Source organism: Lissotriton helveticus, chromosome 4_1 (genome assembly GCF_964261635.1).
Source record: "Lissotriton helveticus chromosome 4_1, aLisHel1.1, whole genome shotgun sequence".
Taxonomy (NCBI): Eukaryota; Metazoa; Chordata; class Amphibia; order Caudata; family Salamandridae; genus Lissotriton; species Lissotriton helveticus.
The window spans coordinates 1,764,995,439-1,765,014,609 of NC_136063.1; the positions used below are offsets into that span (position 1 = coordinate 1,764,995,439).

General features: G+C 43.7%; 1 pseudogene; it reads right to left on the bottom strand.

The window, feature by feature from the left end:
* Positions 1-9,856: 9,856 nt before the first annotated feature.
* The window catches only part of LOC144828221 (RAB6A-GEF complex partner protein 2 pseudogene), a 47,819-nt pseudogene continuing 38,504 nt past the window's right edge, over positions 9,857-19,171 (bottom strand).

The following is a 19,171-nucleotide window of genomic DNA, read 5'->3' on the forward strand; positions in this document are numbered from 1 at the left end:
TAGAACTTCGTGGGAAATTTGTGCCCCCTATGTGTTTAGCACCATCTGCGCACGTCAGGGTTGAAGGTGGGGGTGTTCCCCTTGTCCTAGCCGCCAGTTGCTTCCTTGCCCGGGTTGTCGTTGTCCCCAGAGCCTTCTATGCCCCCTCTGATGTTCTTAGCGCGGTAAGCAGCATGCGTCTCTTACCTCGGCTGGTGCTGCTGCCTCCGCCACCGTCGTTAAAATGATTTGCGATGCCTCCTGTATTGTGCCTCCTATACTATGGGGGCTGTGAAGCAATCTTTACTCTTTGCCCAAGGTGGTCGCTGTGGGTGGCGGGACACGGCTCCAGCCACTCAAGAGGGTCACTTGCGGCTCTCAGGGCTGCCGCTGTACCACCATAACGAACGAAAACCCCTTCTGAGCCGGTACCTCCCCTGCTGCCGCTGCCGTGGGAAGTGAATTACGGCCCTCCTATGATGTACCTCCTTGTACTGTGGGGGGCTGCGGGGCAGTGGGGCAGTGGGGCAGTCTTGTCTCTTTACCGTGGCTGGTCACTTATGGGTAGCTCCAGCCGCTCAGGTGGTCATTCACGGCTCTCAAAACTGCCACTGAGCCACCATGAAACAAACAATGACCCCTTCAAAGCTTGCCGCACTCCAGACGTGCTCGAGACGTGCTCCGGCCTCACTCTGCCACACTCTACCGCACTCTGTGGCCCTCGCGACTCTCGCCGTGAAGTGTGGTTCGCGGCACTATGGGGTGCACTCAGCGCTGTAAAATGCTCGTGGTGATGTGGCGTGTCACGTCCCGCCGTGTGGAACAGATGCCGTACTATGGTGTGGAGCTCACACCGCTGTTCTTTGTTGTGGACACAGTGCGGCCCGTCTATTCAGGTGGTTTTTTACTCCTTTGCTCCTTTTGCCGCTGCCCGTGTACCACGCTTTTCCTGCTGTTCAATTGCTCCCTCGGCTCCGGCCTCCTGGGTTCCTGCCTCCTGCTCACGATTTCACAGAGCTCACGGAGCTCACGGGGGAGGGGGGTCAGCCAAGCCGTGCTGTGCTATGGAGCTCTCTGGGCCGCTCTTGGGTGTTATCATCGGTGTAATCCTCAGTGCAGCCCGTCTATGCGGCTTGGTGCTATTTGCTTTGTTTGCTCTGTTTACTCTGTGCTCTTTTTTGCGAGCGGCCAGCGGCTCCCGCTCCCCCTCCCGCGGCTCCGACCTCCTGGATTCCTGCCCTCCGGCTTGCGAGGCTCACGGAGCTCAACGGTGTGGGGTACGATCAGCAGCAGCAGCAAGAACGAGCTCCTGTTGGCATCCGGCTGCAATAGCGATAGAAAGAGGACTCACTCACACAAGAAGACGAAGTAAGAACCTCTGTTGGACTGAGAACTGAAGACCTCATAGTGGTTATGGGCGCAAATTCCTGCCTGCCGCTACAGATCTCGATAATTGCCATCCTCCAGCTCGTCTCGTCACTGTGTGACCTCCATCAAATGCTGGAGAGTCTTCAGAAATTCGCAAATCACCAGTGAAAATCTCTTGAGATAGAGGTACTATCTCCATGTAGCTGCAGGCCTCCAAAACAGTGAAGTTTGGTCCAGCGTCATCCAACTCTCCAGCCCAGCCAATGTCTTTGCATGCCAGTCAAAAGTACACTTGCTCTGGAGGGTCGGCTTTGCATCTGCACCAAGTCTTGAGGCCCTGGTCCCACCGGGGCTGAAACCCACCAATTACTAGGGTACCAGACCTCATGCTGCAAAACCCTACATAACAGAGTCAAGACGGACTCCAACCCTACAGGGAGACAGTACCCAACAAGGAATATCAGGGCTCCAGAGACCCCTCTCACCAGTGGCCCAGCAGATCCAGAATTGTCACCCCAAGGTGCCAGCCCTGACCGCTAGGTGCTTCTTTGTGCAACATTGCTTAGCTGCACATCTTCACTGCCAACAGCTCATCCACCTGGCCACGGCATCTTCAAACCAGCTGTGCTCCCACAGCCCCAAAGGATATGTGGTCTCTACTCTCCCATGAGAGTCCTCAAACGTGCCTGCAAGATCCTCTTTGCTTTTCCAGATGGCTCCTGCTTTCTAAGTGTGCTAGCTACTATATCCCCTTGCTCCTTATTTCCTCAGGAACCAGGGAAGCTATCAAGAACTTGCCTTGGAACTTTGGACCTTCGCCCCGACCCTTCAATTAAAAAGTTGAACCACTAAAGAAACTGCATTACATTGATTTTTCGATTGCTTTTTTCTTCCCTCTGCAAATGTATTGTGCATAATTGTGCACAACTGTGATTATTGCATTTAATATGGTTTTCTCTCTGGGACTGGTTTTAGGGTAACACCCATCATCCGCTAGGCTAGCTTGTAACCAGTGGCAAAGTGGGCAAGGGATCCATGTCTGGGCATACCCTGCCAACTTAGGGCGAACAAAGTAAACACAAGGAGATGATGGACAGAGCGCTGAAACTTTCCAGACATTCACCCCCAGTCCCCGATCTGGGTTGAATCCATCATTGTTCGTTAGCTCACTTCGCCACCCCAGTTCAGACCCAGCTATATGCAAATCAGTCTTGACCCTGTGCCTCATGAGAACAGTCCAACCTGAACTGCAAGGCCAGGTTCTCCCTGGAACGGAAACAAGTAGCCTGGGACCCGTTTCAGGATAACACCCCTCATCAGCCAGGCTACGTGAATCCAAAAGCAAGGTGAGCAAGGGGCCCACGTCTGGGCATATCCTGCCAACTTAGGGTGAACAAAGCAAACACAAGGAGATGATGTATGGAGTGCTGAAACTTTTCAGACACTCACCCCTGAGTCACAGATCTGGGTTGAATGCATCATGGTTCTTTAGCTCACTTTGCCACCCCCTGTCAGACACAGCCATATGCAAATCAGTATTGACCCTGTGTCTTCTGGGAACAGTCAAGCCCAAACTTCCAGGCCAGGTCCTGCCTGGAATAGAAACAAGCATCCTGGGACCGGTTTCAGTGTAACACCCCTCATCAGCCAGGCTAGCTTAAATCCAGTGGCAAAGTGAGCAAGGGATCCACGCCCGAGCATACCCTGGCAAATTAGGGTGAACAAAGCAAACACAAGGAGATGGTGAACGGAGCACTGAAGCTTTTTAGACATTCACCCCTAGTCTCAGATCTGGGTTGAATCCATCATCATTCTTTAGCTCACTTTGCCACCTCAGTTCAGATCCAGCCAAATGCAAATCAGTCTTGCCCCTGTACCTCATGGGAACATTTCAGCCGAAACTGCCAGGCCAGGTCCTCCCTGGAACAGAAACAAGCGTACCTCGACCAGTGTCTCCCCACAAATACAAAGATATGCCCATTATGACTAACGCAAAGTTCCAATGAGGATATGCGGGTTGGCTTGAAGAAGCACTTTAGGCGCCACTTCTAAGGGTCTAGGACTGGGTTTGCACCACTTGGCAGGCCAGACTCAAATATGGCAACATTCAGGTGCAGGTGCAGGTAAGATGGAAGTCTTTTATGTCTCTAAGACTTCAATCAGGAATCAAGCCCTTTCAGTCACTCTGGGTTCATGTGATGCAGATGGTGCCCTTTTCACTCAGGTAGGAGGGCAGCAGGCAGGAGGGCAGCAACGCAAGAGTCCAGTAAAGCAGCTGTCCAGCAGAGTGACAGTCCTTCAGCAGCACAGCAGTTCTTCTTCCAGGCAAAGACTTCACAGGTCCAGAAGTGTACTGAAGTGGTGGTGTCAGAGGTCCAGTGCTTATACCCAGTTGTGCCTTTTTAGTGGAGGAGACCACAATCAAAAATGGTGTTTGAAGTACATAGAGGTCCTCCCTTTCTGCCCTGTCTCCATACTCCATATAGGGGAGTATGCACCCCTTTGCGTGTGGACATGACACAGCCTATTCGGTTGTAAGTGTGAGGCTGTGTCCAGTTCCCCCCTCCATCCTCGCTAGGATGGCCCATCAGGATTTAGATGACCCATCATTCACATCTAAGCTCTCTTTGTGTGTGTGGCTGTCTAGAGGGAATGCTCTGCTATCACCCACCACAGATGTGTATTCCGAGACAGGCAGCAGGCACAGAATGTCTCAAGAAAGGTGACATTTTTAGAATTGCAATTTAAAATCCAAGTTCACCACTAGTTGTGATTTTAAATTCTGAGTCCAGAGACGCCAAACTTGAAAAATCGCTTTCTTCACAATTGGAAAATGTAATAAGCTAATCCCAATGTGATCTTCTAAGAGAGATAGGTCTTGCCGTAGTGACAAATAAATGTGGGAGTTTTCCTCTACCAGGGCATGTAAAAGGTAAACGTGCATGCCCTGCCATTTAAATACATTGCACCCTGCACTCTGGATTACCCAGGGCCTGACTTAAGGGTGACTTTAAGTATACAAATGATAGGTTAAGGCCTGAAAGAGGTTTATCTTGCCAGGTAAAAATGGCAGTGAAAACTGCACCGAGAGGCTGTGAAATGGCAGACCTGAGCCATGGCTAAAGGGTTACTTTGTGGGTGGCACAATAAGTGCTGCAGGCCACTAGTAGTAATTAATTTACAGGCCTTGGGCACATGTAGTGCACTTTACTAGGAATATAAGTAAATGAAATATGCCAATTAGGGATCAACCAATATTAGAATGCTTAGGGGAAAAAGCACATGCTCTTTAGCACTGGTTGGTAGTGGTTAAGTGCACCGAGTCCTAACGCCGGTAAAAAAGGCTGCTATGTCTAACAATTCATAATTAGGCGATACTAGCTGCAGCCACACAATCACATACATCTACTTGATCAATCCATTGTATCATCAATTTATTAAACACAAGCTTACCCGTTGTGCGTTGCTGCGATCTCAGAAGAAAGGAAATTCAAGGAAACTTGTTATGATAACATTCAATTTACATTGTGTCATTTTTATTGAAACTTATTCATTTTAATATGGAAAACATTTCAAAGTGTCGTTTTAATTCTATTTATTTATTCGAGTGCTTGTGGATACACGATATGTTTTGTTTTTCCGTCTGGTGCGTCCACGAATAAATCAGAAGGTTTTCCGATGCGTGAGCTGGCCACATACAGTTGTCCATGTGAGAAGCACGGATTCTCCAAATGGAGTCCACAAACTTGCAGCGATTGTCCCTGTGCTTTGTTGATGGTCATTGCAAAAGCGAGTCGCACCGGAAACTGTAAACGTTTAAATTCAAATGGCATATCTGTTGGGATCATTGGAATATGTGGCAACAGTACATCTTCCCCCTTGAATTTCCCATTCAAGATTGTAGCTTTGATGACATTGTTAATCATCGTTTTCACCGAAAGTCTTGTACCGTTGAAAAGTCGTGGTGGATTGATGTTTCGGAGAAGAATGATAGGCATGCCAATTTTCAATGTCAAAATGTGCGGTGGCATACCGGGCAAATCCAGTGAATTCAAGAATTCTGTTGGAAAATTGACAACTTCGTCTTGATTCATCACAGTATCGATAGACTTATATGTTGTTGCTTCGCCTGGTATTCCGTTTTGAATGCTAAAATTGATGGCACTTACATCGTTGTTCGTAGCTGCTAATATAGCACGTGCACTGAGCCACTGATGATTTTTGTAATTCCGCGCGATATTCGAAAGATTATGAGGGCCCTGGGGGGCCGATATTTAAAAACATGTTATGCCAGAAACCTTGGCGGAAGTGTACAAAACAACTTCCCAAAGTTTCATGGCGATCGGATGAATGGTGTAGTAATGCATAAAGGACAAACAGACTGACAGACATACATTCGTTTTTATATATATATAAACAAGCAAAGTTAAGGATCCTATGTTTAAGCTGTGTCCATAGTTAGCTGCACTTTGAACAAGACTACTCCAAATAAATGTGGAAAGTAAAATACATGCTAATAACGAGCATATTGCCTCTGTAGGTATGGTTAGACCATTGAAACAAAAGTTTTGATTTCTTACTAACTTTGGTAATGTTCAATGAATCTGCACGAAACCTTCTAAAATTGTTTTTGTTTAATGTAAGTTCTTCATGCAATCCCATCAAGCTGGGATTTAAAAACAGAAGGGGCAGAAATGTGACGTGTCCTATTTTAGCTTAATAAGATTATTTGCTTTTTGAAATAGAAAAAAACGCTGAATAGAAATACACCAGTCTTAGCATGTTTTTAGAACTTTAGGGAAGGAAGTGCGCTTGCTTGGTAGAAATCTATTTACTAGCTTTAGACTAGTGTTTAACGAATGTTCATGCCGGGGCATGAAGAGGTTACATTTTAGAAGTATCTGGGTCATTAATCTTAGGATCCTTTGTGATGTTTGTTCATCCATTAAAAATTAAATAAAGATGCAGCATTGGACAAGATATCTTTTTCTCCCATCATCCAAGGCAGATTCATGAATCCGCCTGTGGTTTCATGAGTCCAAAGCTCTCTGACTGGCTAGCTGTCACATACAAATTGCTGTTACATCTACCATTGACTAGCACAGTGGGAAAAATAAAATGAAAAATAGTATTAGGGGCAGGGTGAACCTATCATGACTGCCAAGTTCATGAAGGGTGGGGGGCAGAGGGCCCAAGGGGATCCAGAGTAATAAAATATATATAAAAAATATTTTTAGCATGGCATGTCTAACTCCAGTTCTGAATTCGGCAATGCTGGACCCTGCTTATGTTCCCAGAACCCTCCTGGAGAGGATAAGTGAATCCTGAAATAATGGAAAGAAATCTATTGATTTGATTTGATTTATACATTTATAAAGCTCGGGCTGTTACTCCGAAATGAGCATCCTGGCACTGGGCAGAAGAAAGTCAAGGAGGAACATGGGGGGGATCCCATATGAGGGATAGGCAGAATTGGAATTTGTCTGACGATCTAAAAATCCAAGTTTTCAGGCCCTTCCTGAACTGTGTTTCTGTTATTAACAACCTCAGTTGTGTTGGCATGAGATTCCAGGCTTTAGTTCCTAATGCTGCTACAGTTTTTCCTCCCTTAGTTTGATACCTAAAACAGGAGGGGGGGCGGTTTGAGGAGGTTAGCCGATGAGGATCTGAGAGTCCTGGCCGTGGTGTAGGGGGTGAATCTAGCTGAGAGGTACGTTGGGTCTAGATTTAAGGATGCTCTGAAGGTGATTAAGAGTATCTTGAATACGATTCTCTAATGCAGTAGAAGCCAATGTCGGGTTTTAAGAGCTGCTGATGCAGAGGACCTACGTGGTAGTCCCAAAGGCGAGACCGATTGCATTGGAAATGCTTGTTTTTTCCACGTCCTAACCAATGTATTGCCATTAATTTCTTTAACTTTGGCCCACGCAATGGAATCTGCATGAATCCTAAAATAAGTGCAAAATGGTAATTTTCCAACTGCCTGTAATATTTGACGTAGCTGAGGCTATTAGCAAATCTAAACCTCATAGCCCGCATTGACACTAAACGTTATACACCAATAGAAAATAACCCTTCAATACTTCTGACAAAGTTTGTGCAGATTTTCACACATTGTTATGTTAAAATGCTTATATTGTGCGAACAGCTTCACACTCAGGGTTTCCCTGTGCTTTTAGCAACAGATAAAGTTTATCCCAGTGCAGATGTATTCCAAACAACCACATCTTTAGTTGTCTGCGAATAGGAGCAGAAAAGTGCAAGATCTCAGATCGTTATAGAGCTTAGGGCCAAGAACATGAAGGAGCGACCTCCCATGCCAGTAAGTATGAAAGGTATGAAATCTGCAGAACAAGTCACTTTCCCATCTCAAAAGCACGAGTGTAGGCAGACAAAATGAAACCGAACCAGTGTCTCCCGTCTCTTTTCCTTGCCTCCTTTTTCTCCAGGTTCCTAACCAATGCATTGTCATCAATTTCTTTAACTTTGGCCTACACAATTGAATCTACATGAATCCTAAAATAAATGCACTAACTGGCTGTTATAGTTGAGGTAGCTAAAACTATTGGCAAATGTTAGTCTCATAGCCTGCATTGGCACAACACTTGATATATCCATAGGAAAGCAACCTTTCAAAGCTTTGCAGATTTTCACATAGTGTTATGTTAAAATGCTTTCATAGCGTAAACAGCTGCATACTAGGGGTAAAGTTTCACTCAGGGCAGATGAATTCAAAACAGTCACAGGCTGTGCAGGATCTCAGAACGTTACAGAGCTTTGGATCAAGGAACGTAAAGGAGCGACTTCTCATGCGAGTAAGTATGAAAGGTATGAAATTTGCAGAACCAGTTAATGTCCCATCTCAAAGGTTCATGGGGCATAATATCAAGCCTGGCGATAAAATTGTCGCCACTTAATCGGCAGAAAACTGCTGATAAAGCGGCGATAATGGGCTTAATAATATGCTCTATAGAATTCTAATCGAAGCCCATGTTAGATGTGAAGACATCTAACATGGGCTTCGATTGGAATTCCATTGAGCATATTATCAAGCCCATTATCGCCAGTTTTCTGTCGATAAAGCGGCGATAATTTTATCGCCTGGCTTGATAATATGCCCCCTTGTGTAGGAAGACAAACTTAAACCAGTCTAAGAGAGGGGTTGTGAATGATAAAAAAACATTGCTGGAAGTTCCACAGAGCCAGACCTTCCTGCAGGCCTTTTAGATACCAAAGAGATAACACATTTTCACAACACTACAACATGTGAAGAAGAGCGATTGATACACGTGTGTTTGTTTTGAAACTCGGGGCACCGTGGGACATCTCAATATTTGCTTTATTCATAATAGAGTAGGATTTGAAGAACTGGGGGGCATATTACCAAGCAATAGCGATAATTATCGCTATTGCTTGGTTAGAGACAAAATTTTACCGCTGAGCTGCGGCGATGTTTACCGCAGATAAACCTTGGTATTACCAAGGTTTATCGCAAATGCGATAAAAAACGGCCGCAAAGCATGAATATCGCTGAAAAGTCAGCGATATTCATGCATTACCGAGCTAATGCTCTTAGCCATGTTATCCACCTCCCATTGGATAACATGGCTAAGAACTGCTCAGGCAGGTGTTAGCTTTTGGAGATATTCGCGCTTAGCGCGAATATCTCCAAAAGTTGGTAATAGGAGATAGCGATGTTAGCGACTGTTTCCAGTCGCTAACATCTTGGCACGCCCACTTTGCATGTCATTAGTGATAAATATCACTGACATGCAAAGCGGGGCCCAAGATGGTCGCTAGCTCCTACTAGCTGTCGCTAACTGGTGTTAGCGACAGCTAGGTAATAGGGAGATAATTTTACCTCCGCTTTCTTGGCTTTTAAAGCCAAAAAAGCGGAGATAAATCCCCTTGATAATATGCCCCTGGGATTCTTAGGAGGCCAGGACTTGGGGGCATATTATCAAGGGGGTTTATCTCCGCTTTTTTGGCTTTAAAAGCCAAGAAAGCGGAGATAAAATTATCTCCCTATTACCTAGCTGTCGCTAACACCAGTTAGCGACAGCTAGTAGGAGATAGCGAGCATCTTGGGCCCCACTTTGCATGTCAGTGATATTTATCACTAATGACATGCAAAGTGGGCGTGCCAAGATGTTAGCGACTGGAAACCGTCGCTAACATCGCCATCTCCTATTATCAACTTATGGAGATATTCGCGCTAGGCGCGAATATCTCCAAAAGCTAACACCTGCCCTGAGCAGTACTTAGACATGTTATCCAATGGGAGGTGAATAACATGGCTAAGAGCATTAGCTCGATAATGCAGGAATATCGCTGACTTTTCAGCGATATTCATGCATTGCGGCCGATTTTTATCGCATTTGCGATAAAACTTGGTAATACCAAGGTTTATTTGTGATAAAAATCGCCGCAGCTCAGTGGTAAATTTTTGTCTCTAACCAAGCAATAGCGATAATTATCGCTATTGCTTGGTAATATGCCCCTTGGTTGGTCAGCAGCTCTTTAATGGGCATATCGCAGCTAAAAACTCAAATTGCAGCTGTTACTTCAGGGAATCAATGTTGGTTGAATATCGCAGAGCTGAGTGGAAAGGGTAAGCTGACATTGGACTTGGAAGTGTGGAGGCAAGCATCCTGGTGCCGGGCATGCATGCAGAGTGATACTGGTTGACCACGTCGCCTCTGGAACTCTTCCTGTGTGGCCTCCTCAGTTTGTAGGTTAACAGATTTATGGAGGCAGGAAATGACTCCTTCGAAGATCTTGAAGGTCCCAATTACATCTTCTCCAATTATATACGGTCTTAAAAATGCAAAAGGTGCCTACTTTCCCATTACTGTTACTGATGTTATAGAGATGAAGAAATTGCCACCATCAACAGCTCAGTGGCAAGATCTACATCTCTGGAGTACTTCCTTACTCCCTCTTCGTCCACATGGAAAGGGTTGGAGGGAGCCACTTCCTCATCATGTGGAAACTGGTAGTCCTTCATCCCATGCAGACGCAGAACTTGGAAAGGCACCCTGAGCAGTTTTATTAGAGCATTCATATGCTGACACCAGAAGGTTAGCTTACACACATATTTGATGGACTGCTCCTGCAATGATGGCATGCCATGCCCGGGGAGCATCTCACAGTGTGAGTAAGATTTGGTTTCTGCTGGATCCAGTCGCAGGTCAGAGAAAAGCATCTTTGGTGGCGTTGAGAGGATACACTGACCGCATTCACCTCGGTTTGCAACATAGATAGTCTTGTTCTCATTCTGCACACCATGCTTTTTATTTCCAGAAGGGGGTAACAAGGGGGCGTGCCAAGATGTTAGCGACTGGAAACAGTCGCTAACATCGCTATATCCTATTACCAACTTTTGGAGATATTCGCGCTAAGCGTGAATATCTCCAAAAGCTAACACCTGCCCTGAGCAGTTCTTAGCCATGTTATCCAATGGGAGGTGGATAACATGGCTAAAAGCATTAGCTCGGTAATGCATGAATATCGCTGACTTTTCAGTGATATTCATGCATTGCGGCCGTTTTTTATCGCATTTGCGATAAATCTTGGTAATACCAAGGTTCATCTGCGATAAAAATCGCCGCAGCTCAGTGGTAAAATTTTGTCTCTAACCAAACAATAGCGATAATTATCGCTATTTCTTGGTAATATGCCCCTTAGTTTTTTGCACAAATCGTTTCTGGAAGAGCTTCCTATTTAGAAGAAATATGTGAATGCTATTTCAGAGATTGTTTGAAGGAAAAAACTATGACCGAGACAACCGCTTGGTGTAATCAACCTCTTCTCAATTGTTGTCAGCCTGAAATTGTGCTTAGGTACCACTCAACTGCGAACACTTACTTTTGAATGGTGCTTTAGTTTTCCTTGACACTGTTTGACTGAATAAATAATCACTTTGGGTCACCTTTACCTATTTCAATGATGTTGGTATCTTTTTGGAAATAAATGTATTCTCAGTTTTTTCTAAATTGCTTTGGATATGTTATTGATCTGCTTTATTTTTTTACTTCAAAATTGCTAATAGCGGTGCTCCAATATCTTTATGCATTAAAAGAGATCTTTTATGGCTTCCTCTTTCCTCATACCTAACAGCCTTAGCCTCCAACGCTTCTAAATGTCGTACTTCTTCAGATGAAGTTAAAAAACCTCCATGAATTCCTGTTGTCTGTTTACTTATTTCCTAGTTCATGTTTTATGATATTACTCCTTTCTCCCTTTTTCATAATGTATATTTCAAAGTTTCTGTGTTGCAACTTTTTTTGCTGATGTTTTTGTTGTTGTATTAACAATATGTTTCAGGTTAGATTTTTCTCCTTTTTTCTTAGTCATGGATTTTAATTTGCTAATATTGTGCATTAATTTGTTTTTATTATGACTCTACTTTTATGATGGTACTTTTGATGTATGGTATGCTCTCTCTTTCAATAAACTTTAAACTTAAAAATATAAAATGTTGGTGCTGCTTGAACTTTACAAACAACTCTCTGGGGGTGACCTGCTGCTTGTGCCGTATTTACAAGGGATTGAGCATAGATTCTTTCAGAGCTGTGTTTTGACTTACCAGTAGGGGATTTCATAATTTGCAGTTTGAACACATTTGGAAATAGTAACAATAGGCTACATCGGCTACGTCTCTACCAACTATTGGGGAGAAATATCCAATTAAGTCAAATGTTTTAGTAAATCAAAAATGCTTTGACCCTCCCCTTTTGCATCGCCTACAACTCACTGCATCTCCATCAAACTTGAAATACATGCACTGGCTGGCTGGTATTTGCAAATAGCCCAACTCTTCTGATGCAGATTCACCAAGCAAAGACAAATGACAATGTTACAAAGGTGCCATGCTGGGCTGCCTTATGCCAGAATACCATAAAAGAGGTCCATGGACTGAGGCAAGTCGGACCTATGAAGCGACCTTGGCAGCTCTGAAATTGAAGATCCCTCCACTCATAGCATTTTGCACCAACAGCTTCAGCCAGAACTTGATGACGACATCCAAAATCAAAGAATAATATGAATCCCATTTCAGACGCGAGGGGGCATATGTACAAGGGGATTGTGCCATCGGAACACTTAGCATGGCTAAACACCGCTTCGTAAATATGGCACCCTTTCACGCAGGTATGTGTGTGAAAGGTGCGTGCAATGGGTGTTGCTGTGGGTGTTCCACCACAACAACCATTGCTTTTTTACGCGGCCCCATATTTACAAGGATGTGTAAATCTGAGACCGCAGCAAAAAAAACTAATGCCATGCAAAGGCAGGCATTAGACTGGTGCAACGAGGAGGGATACTTTTATTTCGTCTCGTTTTTGCTTTTTCTATGTGTTTTGCTTTCTGCAGCAGACATAGAAAGAGCAAAATCCCATTAATTAAATCAATCATTAAATAATGGCAATTTTGCTCATTCTGTGTGTGCTGCAGAATGCAATACACATAGATGTAGCAAATCACCATTATTGATTGTTTGTGTGTAGGAAGGGACGCCTTCCTGCACATAAAACAAGCATCCCTGCAAAGACCTCACTCTTGTACTACGGAACAAGGGTGTCTGTGTTAGCGCTAGGCACATAGTTTTAGCGCAAGGGAAAACACAGTTGTGTGCCATATTCTTGTAAATATTGCACATCCCTGCTTTTTTTCAAATGATGCAGCACTGCAAACTTTTCCACAGCATCACACTGCATTATTTCCTTCTAAACATGCCCCCAAGTCTGAAATAAAAACATTGACCAAGATGACCCGCTTAGTGTAGCCAAACTCCTCTTCATGGCTGCCAGCCTGAAATCATGCTCTTAGTGTAACCAAACTCCTCTTCATGGCTGCCAGCCTGAACTCATGCTCTTAGTGTAACCAAACTCCTCTTCATGGCTGCCAGCCTGAAATCATGCTCTTAGTGTAGCCAAACTCCTCTTCATGGCTGCCAGCCTGAAATCTTGCTTAGGTCACAGTCAACTGAAAACAGTGACTTTTGATTGGTGCTTTACTTTTCCTTGCCACTTTTTGATTGAAAACGTAACCCATTTTGATGATTTTGTCATCTTTTTGGTAATTAACATTTTCTCTTTTGTATATGAATTGGTTTATTAAGTGTGTTGATTTGCTTTATTTAAATTAAATTTGTTGGTACGGCTTGAACTTAACACACAATTTTCTGGGGATGGCCAGCTGCTTGTGTCGAATCAACAAGGAATTGAGCACAGATTCTCTCAGAACTGTGTTTTGATCTAACAAGGGTGGATTTATAAATTTGGTAGTTTTACCCCCTCACAAATTAATACCCTCATTCCTACCACCATTCGTAGATGCGTTTGACATGGACATTTAATGCCAATCCACACATGAATAATTTAACCAAACGTATTCATAGCATAGTCACCTCCATATGTATCTAGACTATCTCTACTGCCATCTCTGGTTTGTACGTGGATCCAGTATTATCATATTAATCCAATTTTGGTGTAAATTCGCTTTTTTTTGCATAGAGTTTTTTTTTAGGTGGAGTAGTGTGGCTCACTGGTTAGAGGCGGCAGGCCTGAGAGCAGAAGTCAGCCTGGGACCAGGGTTCAATTCCCGACGCGGCAGGGTCGTGGACCTTGGTCAGCGGACTCGATAATTCTCGCTTCGGTGCTTACTCTAATCAGGGGTTCCACTCGGCAACTCTGGGCATTAGCTTGCCTAATCTCCACAACGGCCCCACCAATTCCAGGGATGCCTGGCTCAACCTTAGGGACTCCCAGCAAGGGACCATCCCACAGGGAAAGCCAGGACGGGTTCCCCAGAGTTATACAGCGCCGGGACGCCCCGTTGCTGGGGCAGCTGTGCGCTTTACAAGTATACTACATTTACATTTACATTTACATTTACATATTTTATATACTTTTTCTTTGTATCTGATGAGTGACTCTGGTACTATGGAAGCGTTGATGACAACACTACATGTTTACCTATATTAATATATTCAGGTTTGTATATTCATATATGTATGACTTTTAATTTCCCATTTTTTTATCCAAACTTTGCTAATCGTCTACGTGCAATTAACTATTGAACCTAATGGAAAATACGTACAGGCAAAATGAAAGAAACGTGAATCGTTTTCTAAACTTAAAAAAAAATGCACACCACCTGCTTCACAGTGTTTGCCATATTTCAAGTAGGTTATTGCTTATGCTGTGGTGCAGCGAGGTCGCCAAAATGAAATCATACTCTTTTGATGACAAGTGCCTAAAAAAGATAAGAAATAAACTGGCACTACTCAACGAAATGGCTTTATACTTGTGATATTCCATAACCATTACACTAAAAGTCGACATTAAAGGAGAGCATATCTGAGCGGAATGGATACTTTTTATTTGATGAACACATGCTCGCTATTAGGTGGCAGCAAAGACGTCCTTTCTGCAAGTAAAAATTTCATTAGCATAACATGTAATTACCATCTCATTGAGAGCTGGGTTCTTAGAAAACAAATGTGTCGGCAATGACAGTTTACATTAAACTGAGCCTTAGAATATCTTGAAATTATATCTCGATGCTAATGACTAAGACACGAAAGTCTCAGTCTGACTAACGTGCACGAAATGCATTCTCTCCTACACGCATGTCAACATTTCTCAAACTTTGACTGCAAAGCAGAAACGCTCGATTTAAAAGCATGGAACAATGTTGGATAAGCATGGAACAATGTTGGATTGCATTCTTGATTAAAGAATAGCACATAGTATGTATCGTATTATTTTTTTGTTTTGGTGCACTTAAGGCTGTGCTATATGCATTTAAGTAATCTGAAATCACGTTTCAGCGCTTGACTGTGTATCTGCAGTTGAACTCGCATAATACGTTTTAAATCTTTTCGCATATGAGAACAGTGGCGGCTCTTCCTATATGGTGGAGGAGTGTCACCCCACTGCTTTCAAGCAGTGCGCGAGGGGGAAACATAACATGATATTAACTACCAGTTATTATCATGTAACATGATGAATAAGGCGTTGGACATTTACAACAGAGTTCAGGTAGTCATCTCTCCTTATTTGTAAATGAGTTGTTAAGATCGCTTGTGTTTAAATGTGTTCACAACTCACGTGCAATGGGTTATCACATCTCACTTCTATTCTCCGAAGCACTTCCTGCTATGTGATGTTATTAAATGTTATAGAAATCTGCAAATAATTGATACCTCACCTGTTTTGTGATAAACCTGAATACTGAGTTACATTTCTGGATTCCGTGCTTATCTTTTGACAGGAAACAGCAATGGGAGAGGATCAAGCCACAGTCAGTAAAATTTGCTATATAAAAATAAGTCAGTAAGAACCATTGTCCTTTTATACTGATTACCCTACACAGATGTTGAGGAACACAGGGCCACCCAATAGTCTTAAGCTGTGACTTTTGTTTATATCCAGACTGAAGGTCCTCTGTCTTCTCCCCATACCAGTGTCTAGATGACAGACAACAAACTCTTCCCAAAGACAAGTAGTCAATATTACCTTATTTTGTATTTCCTCCTTTCTGCACTTTCATCTTAACCTTGTGTGGTATTGTTCTCATGCTTGTGCACAATAAGGACACACGCAGTCTTCCATGGAAGGTCTTGCATGCAATCTCCTCATGCATAAAATTGTTTATGCTCAACAATGTTCCACGCTCCATGTCCGTTTGCTGTTTGTGGATTTTCAAGCAATGTTCATTTTCGTGCTTGGATCCGCAGCAGTTGGACTCCGTGGTCGTGGGTGTATATTGCTTCCAAATGATATGGAAAGAAATGTTTACTCAAAATCCACCTAACTTAAATTTCATTTTACCGCTTAATGTTGCTAAATCATTATATGTTGGGAATTTTTTTTGTGTAGACAGTGAATATACTCTTTCTGTTTAATTGTGTTGTGTATTCCACAGAGTCTTCTAGTCAGGCAGGAGGAAAAGGAACCAGTGGAGTATACCAATTGCAGGTCTTAGGAGGACGTGAGCATGCTAGGCGCATGATGTACAGGCGGCCTCCCACGGTTGAAGTCAACTACAATAGCTGCTGCTGCAGCTTGTACAGGAAGATACACACCAGCATTTTCAGCATTCCCAAGATTCAGCTGGGAACCTGGCAGAAGCCCCAGGCCCCTGCATCCACCACCTCTCCTGTGCCATTCCTCAGCCTGCACCACCTGTGCCACTCTCCATCTTGCGGCAGCCTCTCAAACAGGACATTTCACCAACCCGGGAGGCACTTTTCTACAGACTACAGTCAAGAAATATTTGTTGCAGGAGGTGAGTATGTAAGATGATTAGCTTGAGGATCAAATTTGATACCTTGCAACTCTGAAACATATTTTTACTTGTTCGTGGCTGCTGTTAGTGGCTCTAGCTTTCCTGCTCTTAAATACTACCTCATGTGGGTATCAGCTTTTGCAGTGTCACTCTGTTATCCACTTCTAAATCAACACACCTCAAGTCAATACCCCTAAATGGTTCAGTATTCGAAGATGCAACTGGGGAAAAATCACGGAAGCAGACTAGTTCAGCATTCTCAGCAGGATCAGCCTAGCCCCATAAACAACATTGACGAGGATATCAAACACTCCAATAACTGGACCAAGAACTGCCTGGACACCAATGCACTGATCAAAGCATAATAGATCAAACAAGCAGGTCATCTGGTAGGCAGAAGACCTCTGAGACACCAAACAACACTATCAACAGTTGGTTAGGAAATGGAGAGCCATCCACGACACCACTGACAGGACTACTAACAATGTTTCACTCAACACCTATTACCAGCAAATAGGAGACAAGAAGACAAAAGCTCTAGTGGACCACTTGGAAGAAAACTTCACCAGCTGCAAGGAGATCTTCTTGATCGTTATGGATTTTACTTCGCCCACAGCCACTGTCAGCAACATTGCTGCCTCCTAACAACTCAACGACAACCTATCCATCTTCTTCCACAGCAAAATCACAAACATCTGCAGCACTTTCATACAATATTCAAACCCCAGACAACTTATCGCTAACTGACCAAAGACCAATTAAGACAACCACCTGAGTGATTGGACAACCATCAACAGAAATGACACAGTGGCAGCCATGCAGACCTTGCACTCAGGGGTTCCATCGTACCTGTGCCCCACTACATCTACAGTCTGTGAACATTACCAATCAGCAAAACGTTGATGAATGGAAAGTTGCAGAAATCAACACCGTCTTCAAGAAGTCCAAAACTGACACAAATCAACTGAACAATTTCCTACCCATTTCCATGCTCCTCTATCCAGCCAAAGTGATTGAGAAGGTCAACACGAAACTCACAACCCACCTCAAACGTCACCATGTACTAGACAACATTCAAACAGGATTCAGAAAGAACCACAGCACCACAACAGCACCCATTGCGGCAGCCAACAACATTTAAATCATTCAAGACTGAGGAAAAGACAGTGGCCCTCATCATGCTCATCCTCTCCATAGCCTTCAACACTGTCTTCCATAGCACCGTCATCAGAAAACTCCACAAGAATGGCATTCAAGGATCAACTCTTAAATGGACCTGGACCTTTTCCTTACTCATGAGGATAACCCAAAAGCTGCCACCCTTCACATCTGAGACAAAGAAACTAAAATATGGAGTCCCACAGCGATTGTCCTTCAGCCCCACCCTTTTCAAGATATACATAACATGACACAGCTTGCTAGCATCATCCAATCACAAGACATTGTGATCATCTCCTACACTGATAACATCTAACTCATCCTCTCCTTGACAGAAAAGATAACCACCTTCAGACGTGGTCCCAGACTGGATACAAACCAACTGCCTAAAGCTAAACTCCAGAAGATGGAAGTACTGGTCTTTGGAAACAGGACCTCCCCATGGGAGTTCTCATGGTGGCTTTCTAAGCTAAGACCAACACCCACACCCACATACGACACAAGAAATCTAGGGATAATCCTAAATGGAAAGCTAAACATGAGGGCCCACGTCAACACAGTTTGTTCCTCCTGCTTTTACAACCCACACATGCTGCGAAAGATCTTCAAATGGTTGCCTCAGAGCCCCATATGGAACATCATGCAAGCACTCATCACCAGCAGACTGGAATACAGCAACACTCTCCAGGCTGGAATCTTAAAGCATCTCCTATACAGACGCCAGACTGTTTATACGGTTCCCACTAGAAAAGATAGGACTATGTATTAGGACATCAGAACATTCGAATGCAGGGACTGAGTCCATCTACACCATCAGAGACTGTTGGCCCAATTCCTATCTACTTCACTGTGCCTTGCCCAAACCCCTAACCTTTCCAGGGTTGCAGGTGATTTTGGCAAATTAAAACACAACACTCTGATCCCCAGGGAAATCATGGAAACAAATCTTACTCCTTTGGTTGTCTACTCATGCATGCCCTTGGTAAACATAAGAAAGATATGATTGAGGTTTTCAATACATTTATTGAAACAACCATAAGTGTGCATAGAGAGAATGAGCTGCGATTATTAAGAAAATAAAACAAAGCTGTGACCAGCATTACGAACATAGTGAAAAGAATGCAGTCAAACCATGCCAGTCTGATTTCTATATGTATATATATATCCCTACCTATCACTACCTATCACTGCCCCTACTCTGAGAGCATAGAAGGTGTACCCTTTGCCTGACCCCTTAAGTTAGCCTGAGACCCCATTCTGAAATGACTTGGTCTGCAATAGAGTTAGCAATCTCTCTCTACAAGATCAGGATGGAAGTTCAGCATTAGCAGAGCTGCATGCCGAACACAGCTTTTGTTTCAGGATCATCGTG